The sequence below is a fragment of the Cavia porcellus genome, unplaced genomic scaffold (genome assembly GCF_034190915.1).
Source record: "Cavia porcellus strain 051 isolate PalLab524CR breed Dunkin Hartley unplaced genomic scaffold, mCavPor4.1 scaffold_28, whole genome shotgun sequence".
In the NCBI taxonomy this organism is placed as follows: domain Eukaryota; kingdom Metazoa; phylum Chordata; class Mammalia; order Rodentia; family Caviidae; genus Cavia; species Cavia porcellus.
Window position 1 is genome coordinate 50,810,488 of NW_026947511.1, and position 7,228 is coordinate 50,817,715.

Here is a 7,228-nt window from a genome sequence, read left to right on the forward strand (position 1 = left end):
TAGAAATGTTATAGGCAGTCACGCAGGGCAGGGCCCTCAAAAGAGCCAGAGCAAAAGTTTAGGTACCTTGCAGCCTTAGAAGAGGCTGCTGTGGGCCAGATTGCAAGACAAAAGGCAAAGCAAACAGAACCACATCCTAAGGCTCCACAGTCCAAATAGTTCTCTATCACCCTGAGGAAGTCAGAATTCAGCATCTCACCCTCTCCAGCAAGGCTCACTGCTGTTAAGATTGTGTGCTTACTACATGACTAGCCCCCATTGGCTCCTAATTTAATCAATTTTACTTGAGCAATTAATGTTATTGGTTGGCCACAGTTCTGTTCCATCTTTTGTCCCCACCTTTCAAATTCCCATTTTTCCCCACCTTTAACCCATTTAACCTCATGATTTTGCTCTATAGAAATTCCTAGAAAAGACAGAGTACCTGGCAACCGCCTCAATACCCCTTCTGTCTCTCTCAGACAGAAGCTTTCTTTCCCTCAATAAATGTATTCCACTCTTAACCCCCATTGTTCCTACAATTTTTTTTATTTTTTTTATTTTATTTGAGAAAAAGAAAAAAAAGCAGAGAAAGGGTACAAGTTATACAGATTTACAGAAAAAAATAAACAGTAGGAAATCACTAGTTAATGGATTACATATTATCATCTTAGAAATAATTGTTCAAGTTACAAAATTAAAGCTTATAAAGTGGACATTCCAACAGTGAGACTGCAAACAGTTCTGTTCAATGATCCAACAAAACTCAGTAATATCATTGTCTATCTTACACAGTTAAATATACATGCAGTTATATCATTTAGAGCACTTTCTTTTCCTCTCTTTTGTACAATGACTATTACACATTTTGAGTTTTATTGCTCCCACAGTTCTTATTACTTTTTTTGGAAGAGAGTAAAACCAAATGTGACATAACAGAACAGAGTTGGTCAAATCAAAAGGGTGGACATAATAGATAATGTAAAAGCATAATACAAGGTGATCAACAATGGTTACCATACTGCCTCCCGCTATCTCTAATAGAATTGCCTATATAATCAGCTATAATAAAATTGAACAAAACAGTAAAGAACAAAACCAACAGAACCAAAATATTGGAGACATTATAGGTCTTCAAAAGTAGATAATAGTTAACCAGAAAGGGCGTCACAATGAATCCCACTATCTTCACAGCTGTTGCCTAAACTTTCGAACCTGGTACTATCAAGCAAAACAGAATAGAGGAACATCAGTCAAAATAAGATGGTGAGAGCAATACAGGGGTTTAAATCAAGATAATGGAAAGTCAAAGTGGGTTACTATAATATATCCTGCTATTTTTTATTTATTTTCCCCTTAATTAAAAGGATAAAAATAAAAAAGTGAATAATAAAATGGAGATTGAGATAAAAGAGGGCATAACAGCAAAACAGCGCAGATCAAAACATAACCATTTAAGCAAAATAGTGTTTCACCACAAAATAATCCCAACATAAAAGTAGTTACCATAGTGTCTCTTTCCTTGAAATCTTTGAGTATAACTTCATATAATGTAGCATCAAATATACCAAAACAATGTAAAACCATTTAAGAGAATGACAGCATTACAGGGTATTTAGAATCAACTAACAGAAAATGAACAATGGTTTCTGTATAATCTCCTTGTCTATAAAAGTTTTTGTTTATACTATCACATATAATAAAATCCAATAAGATACAACATGTTAAGACCTATGGAGACAGAAGAACAAAAGCTTGATGAGACTTCAAAACAAGATGATACTAAATCAGTATTACCTATTATGACGTCATTTTCTCCAAAATAGCTGTTTCTATCATCCAATCTTCTCTGCCTCATTTCTGTTGAGCTCTTTTTCTGTCAGTAGCTGTCAGTTTTTCTTCTTCATTTTGTTTTCTGCTCCATTCATTGTGGCCTCTCTGCCACTATTTCTGGATTCTTTGTATTTTTCTTTTTTAGAATATCCTGCAGTATTCTCTGTAGAGTTGAGTTGGTGGATGCATATTCCCCTAGTTCCTCTTTATCCTGGAAGCACCTTGTTTTTCCATCAATTTCCAGGGAGAGCTGTGCAGGATATATCAATCTTGGCTGGAGATTATTATCTTTCAAAGTTTGAATTATTTCCCCCCACGCTCTTCGTGATTTGATGCTTTGTGCCGAGAAGTCTGCTGTGATTCTGATGGGTGATCCCTTGTAAGTGATCTGTTTCTTGTCTCTGATGGCTTTTAATATTCTGTTCTTGTATTGGATTTCTGGAATTTTAATTATTATATGCCTGGGTGTTGCTCTGTTTGGGTTGTAGGTGGCTAGGGTCCTGAATGCTTCATACAACTGAGTATCTTTACCTTTTGCTAAATTAGGAAAATTCTCCTGGATTATTTCTGTGAGTAGCTTTTGTAGTTCATTTGTTTGTGTCCCTACTTCTTCTTTTATGTTCTTAATTCTTAAGTTATGGATCCTCTTATCATCTTCTAGTCTTTGTATTATTGCTGTTTGTTTCTTTGTTATTTTTAAGAAGTTTTTCATTTCATGCTCCCATATTACAAATCTCCCTCCAGTTCAGATAATCTGTCCTTAGTTTTTTTCAAGCTGTTATGCCAGTTTTCGATAGAGTTTTTAGTTTCCTGGTAATCTCTTTGAACCTGCTTCACGTATTCTATGCTTTGTCTATTTTTTCCATTAAACAATTCTCCTCTCTTTTTCTGTTCTTCCATTCCACCATCTGTTTTTTCTTGGGTGGTGCTTAGCATTTCTCTAACAATTCTGCTTATGTCTAGCTTCAGGTCATTAATAACTTCATTTCTGGACTTGCCTATGAAGCTTTGGAGATAGCGCTTTATATCTATTGGTGCTGTGTCCGCTATTGCCTCTTTCTCAGGATTGGGGACTGAGGAGCCTTTCTTGTTGCTGCCTCATCCCATATGCTTTGTTCCTTATATATGCAAGCGTATATAGGAGGCCCAGCTTCCTTCCCTGTTGGCCACAGTCTGATTGCATTGCGCTGGCTAGGTGTTCCCGCCCACCGCAGCACACTAGGAAGTTGCAGACCAGGCAGCCTATGCGGGGCCCACACTCCAGGTCAATCTACCTTCAGGTGCTGGGACATGGGTTGTGCTAGACTACTGGGTCTCAGCCAGCAGCGTCACGTAGCCTAGGCACTGCTCACCAATCCCACTTGAGAGGAGGATATGTGACTGAAGTCACTGCAGCACCCTGTTCCCGCAAGTCTGCCTGGTCCCAGAATGTCCTCTGTTGGAGTCTCCTAGACTGTGGAAGAGTCCCAGTTTCTCTCACTCAACGAAGGTCAATGCACAGCTCCCCGCCTGTCCTGCTTTCAACCCCGTTCACTGATTCCTGTTTTCAGAGCTTTCGCGTGTCTCTCTCCCTGCCGATCCGATGTAGACACAGCAGCGGCAGCGGGAAACCCAAATCACGGCTTCCAGTGACTCGGGCTCCATCTTCCACACTGAGGCTTTTCTGTTCCTGTTATAGCAGCCGGATTGCATTCCCAGTTGGTTTCTCTCAGCCCAGTTCATTCTTGGGCCAGTGGCGCATATCTCCTCTTGCTTATGATTCCTTACTCCACACCCTTCCTGAATTCTAAACTGGGTCTTTCAGAGAGCCTCCATAGCTGCTGCTATCTGTCCGCCATGTTCTCCCGGAAGTCCATTGTTCCTACAATTCATTCTTCGATTTTCGAGAACACGAACTCATACTGGACTTAGTAGTTTGGGAGTTTCATTCCCCTGTATCAAAAATATACAGTGAATATATACTCAGTTTTTTTCCAAAAAAAAATTATATAAAAAGACACTTTGCTATTAATCGCCTTCAAAGTGCTCCCCTGGCTTCACACCCACTTAGTCCATTGCTGCACTTGGGTGAGGAGATTTGGTGCTGCCACGTCCCTTCCAGCCTGAGGAGCTTCCCTGTCCCCCACTCAGGCACATGGGCAGGACAGTGACATCAGAAACCTGCCTGGGTTTGTGGCAGTCAATTTCCAAACATCGTGCATGTGGGCTTTCAGGGGAGCAATGCCCCGTGGGCCATGGATCAGCGAATTCCCTTTGTGGACAGGACACAGCAGGTGTTCCTATCTTGTCAAGGGATCTGACTGATGGCAGCGGTCATGCCTAGGAGCAAAAGAGGGCACAGGAGAGAAGAGAAATTCGGGAAGTCTGGTTTACAGACACAATGGACGGTACATGGAGAGACTGATTCCACCCACACAGAAACCCCACCAGGGAAGGGCCGGCTGCTCCCACAGCCAGGGAGGGGGCACCCTCGTTCCCAGCTGCACCCCCGTCCAGTTGGTGTCTGCCAGCCTGTGCACCTCTGTTTACCCCAGACAAGGAACTGAGCTGCGTGAGCCTGCCAAGAGGCGCAGCCCTGCACCTGGAGCTCTGCCCTGCGCATGCGTCCGCCTGCAGCAGGACTCTCGGTGTGCAGGGGAAATGTCCCTCCTGCCTGCCACCACAACACCAGGCAGGGTGGCATCGCCCCAGACGACCAGAGCGCCTCCCGCACAACCATCTAGGGAGCTCTCCAAGCTGCAAGGTCCACCCGAAACTGTCCAAGTTCAAAATGAAACAGCCCAGCTGCCCAAGGCCCTCACAAGATCATGATTAGGGAACAGGGCCCCACTGTAGATCTACCTGATGCAGACTCTCCACGGGACTACACCCCGGGGCCTGGGAAAGCACCCTGCAGCACTGAAGCAGGTCCAGCCCGGCAAATGCCCATCAGTGATTTGTAAAAAAGAATAGATTTAACATGGGATGCAAATTTATAGGATTACTTTATAACATTCACTCAAAAAATCAAGTGCAGTAGAGTGCAAGAAATCTGTCCACGTGATAGCGACCCGAAGAATCCAGCTGAGGGCCGCAATCCCATGGCAGTGTCCTTCAGGAGTCCAGCCAAAGACCTAGAGCCCATGGCAACTGCTCATGCAAGTCCATTATCAAGGACCTGCACGGGGAAGACCCAAAAGCCAGTGGTGAAAGCCAAAGGCATTAAGTACATAAGGTACTGGCCAGGGGTCACCTCCTGGTTCCTGAGTAAGGATCCGTGTTGTTACCCAGAACCCTGAAGAAAGCGAGAGGAAGCTTTGAGCAGTTTCAGGAGACAGCTTTCCTAGTACAGCCTAGAAAGTGTTGCCCTGAAGGCAAGACCTAGTGCTACACACCTGAGGCGTCGCCAGGGGTCACTGTGACCTAGTTCGAGAGAAAAGGGATGAGGGAAGGGCAGCCATTTTCAGCCCAGCCACAGCATTTCCCAGCACAGAGATTTCTGGGCTCCTGTCCCAGGGTTTCTTGCCCAGCCAGGAGGAGACCAGTCTCAGGGGCTGCATTTTAGCAGAGGCTCCCAAGTGGAGTCCAGGCTTCCCATCTGCAGCCCATGCCTTGAGAAGGACTGCTCAGGCAGAGCTTGTGCAGCCAGGGCAGACTCCTATTTAGCTGCTCAAGGTGGGTCGGTGGGTTCTGAGCACTAAGATCTCCATAGCTCTCAGGGAACCTTCTCAGGCAGGCAAGGTCAAAACCTAGTAGCAGAATTGCGACAATGTTCCTCTAACAAAGTCTGTTTTAAACACACAAATGACATTACAAACAGGTATTGCTCTGCTGGACCCCTTTAATACCGTGAGAAGTTTTAAGCATGCACAAAAGCACCATGGCTAACAGCTTCCTGCAGCCCACTGCACCCTCGGCCCCAGCACCTACTTCTCCCCTCTCCCCGTCTCACTAGGTTACCTGGATGCACATCTGACTCCAATCACTTCTCCTGTGAACAGATCTGCTTACCAGGTGCGCATTCCTTAAGAGACAGCTGAGGATGAGGGCTGAGCTCTAGGTGAGCTCCAAACGTGTCAGGGTGTGGCAGGCACGGACCAGAGGGCACACACTTGTCAGTGCTTATCCACCGGGGAGCACAGTAGTCCATTGTGCCACTGGGAAGTTGGGTTTGGTCCAAAGTGGGGGTGAGCAGGAAGGGGGAACCTCCCCTGACTCTTCTCTGTCTGCTTGCTGGCTGCCAAGATGTAGGCAGCTGTCCTCTGGCCTGGCCCCTGCACCATGCTGTTACCGCTTTGGAGCCCCCAACCGTGGACTGAGAACGTGACTCAGAATAACACCCACTCCACCATTAAGCTGTCAGTGAGACTGTCTCAGAAAGCGACACAAGACAGTGACTCAAACATCAAGATTATTAGTCTAATACCATCCATCTCACTTATTATTTCAAGATAAAACTCAGAAGGAGGGAAGCGAGGAGGATGCAGCAGAGACCCAGGCTGCACCTGGCAGAGAGGACACCTCTGTCACTCTTGGGAGGGTCCCAATGCTCAGACCTAGACGTTTTGTTTTCTTTTCCCAGTACTGGGGATTACACCTAGAGCCTCACGCTGGCTGGGCAAGTGCTGTCCCCCACAGAAGCTGGCCAGGCTCAAAGGCTCCGAGAGGAAGAGGCCCAGGGCCAGGCAGCCGCTGACCCATGACTGTGCCAGGCTGGGGGACCAGGCAGCGGAGGCACCATCTCCCAGGCTCACTATCAGCACACTGTGGGGCTCAAGTCTCACAGAAGGATGTCCACACAGGAAAGGGGCCCAGTGCAGTTAACACATGGGTCGAGGCTATGCTTGTGTGTCAACAGATACTGGAACAGGTTTTACCTCTGTTGATTTTACCAAGCCCTCAGCCAGATTGGACTGTGAGCAGACGCAGACAGCCCAGTTAGCCCAGTGTCTTAGGTACTTTTTACTTGTTGCTGAGACAAAATACCTGAAGCCCAAAGGTGGGAAAGGAAAGGTTTATTTCTTACTCTTTTTGGAGGTTTCAGGCCATACTCAGTTGGCTCCAAGGCGGTGTGGCATGGCGGGGCCGCAGCTCATGGCAGCTGCAAACAGCAAACCAGAAACCAGCAAGACAGCCAGGCACACCTTCTTCCTGCCATTACATTACATCCTGGCACCACCCCTATGCCAGTGTAGCACTCACACCATCAATCCAAGCAGTACACAATGAACCAATCAAAAATGCATGATGCAAATGCACGAGTCCTGGGGGCCACCAACATAAACCATGCCATTCCACCCCTGGCTCCCAAGACTCATGTACATCCTTTATGCAAAAAACATATAGTCCATCTCCAAGAGTTACCAAAGTCCTAACAGTTTCAGGATTGCTGAAAAGTCCAAGTCCCAAGTCTCCAAGATCTATGATAAATTCTTAA

General features: G+C 45.9%; 1 long non-coding RNA gene across 1 annotated transcript; it reads right to left on the bottom strand.

Annotated features, from left to right (window-relative positions):
• Window positions 1-1,885: 1,885 nt before the first annotated feature.
• On the bottom strand, window positions 1,886-6,070 carry LOC134473747 (uncharacterized). The gene is made up of 2 exons (XR_010044167.1): window positions 5,803-6,070; window positions 1,886-3,744 (listed from the first exon to the last, which is right to left on the bottom strand). It is a non-coding gene; the product is annotated as an uncharacterized LOC134473747 (long non-coding RNA).
• Between the last annotated feature and the right edge of the window lie 1,158 nt (window positions 6,071-7,228).